The sequence below is a fragment of the Hyla sarda genome, chromosome 12 (assembly GCF_029499605.1).
Source record: "Hyla sarda isolate aHylSar1 chromosome 12, aHylSar1.hap1, whole genome shotgun sequence".
Lineage (NCBI taxonomy): Eukaryota > Metazoa > Chordata > Amphibia > Anura > Hylidae > Hyla > Hyla sarda.
This window is the reverse complement of record NC_079200.1, coordinates 36,633,728-36,635,015: the sequence shown is the minus strand read 5'-3', so window position 1 is coordinate 36,635,015 and position 1,288 is coordinate 36,633,728.

The following is a 1,288-nucleotide window of genomic DNA, read 5'->3' as shown; positions in this document are numbered from 1 at the left end:
CGCGACGTGGTCATCATCTTCCACTTTTGCCAAGCATAAATGTTTGGATATATCTTCAGCCCAGGGATCGGCCTCTGGCGAGAGCATTTTAAAGAGTGCATCGGTGTCCTAAAATATCCCTCCCCTTAGTTTCATTGCTCTGAATTTCCCATTAGTTTGTGCTGCCGAAGGACGAACAGGAAGTGTAAGATTTGCTTACCGAAATCTTGATTTCCTGGAGTCCGTCGGCAGCACAAGTATATCCCCCCCAATAAAATTACTTTCTGCATACAATACGAGTGTGTCTCCTCCTTCCTGGGCTTTATGGGGGACTTCCAGGTGGAAGCTATTATTCTAATTATTGTTATTGTATTGCTAGATACAAGCTTCTGTCCGGGTTAAAGGGCTCCTATAACCCATTCGTTTGTGCTGCCTACGGACTCCAGGAAATCAAGATTTCGGTAAGAAAATCTTACACTTTCAGTCCTCTGCATCTTTTCTTATATAGGGTATCACTTTCTATACACCTGTATTCCAGGCTTTTCATTTGTGATGTTACTTCTATGTTGATGCTTGTGATTTATACTTATATCTTGCCTGTACCACTTGCTGTCCATCCAGCCCTGTGCTTTGTGCCTACACTTTATTGCTTTTTAATGTTTTTTTTAACGCATTAATTGTTAATAAAGTTTATATATTTTCATGATTAGTGTGTGCTGTTTTTTTTTTTTTTTGTGAACATTATATTGATATTAAGTAACCACTGTTCTTTTACCATGTTTTTGTAGTATAATTGGTGCTATTACTACAAGTAATGACCGCATTCGGGTATGCACTGTTTAACCATAAATGACCAAAATCATGGTAGAAATTATGGGTTTTATATACTCATAAAAATATATATAACATTTATATATAAAACATGTCCTGCTTTCCACAATTTTGGCCGTTTACAGCAAAAATGCATGCAGTACAGCTTATTAGCAGTGATGTGTGAACATAGCCTAATTGCTTATTGTTTAATTACTAATTAACTGGTCTCTGATTGTACCTAGGGGCCTTAACCATTTGTTGGCTGCCTAAGGACTCCAGGAAATGAAAGTTTAACGGGCAAATTACAAAAATATTTTCAAACTTTGTTGCAGTTTGCTGTAAAGCTGACCTTGATCCTCAGTTTCTAGGGACTTGCTCTACACACTTAAGTTCTGGTCAGCAGTGATAGGAAACAGAAAACAGACACGCCATTCCCTAAATTTTTGTTTTATTTATTTATTTTTCCAGAGTACTTAACAGAAAAGGCCCCCTCCCC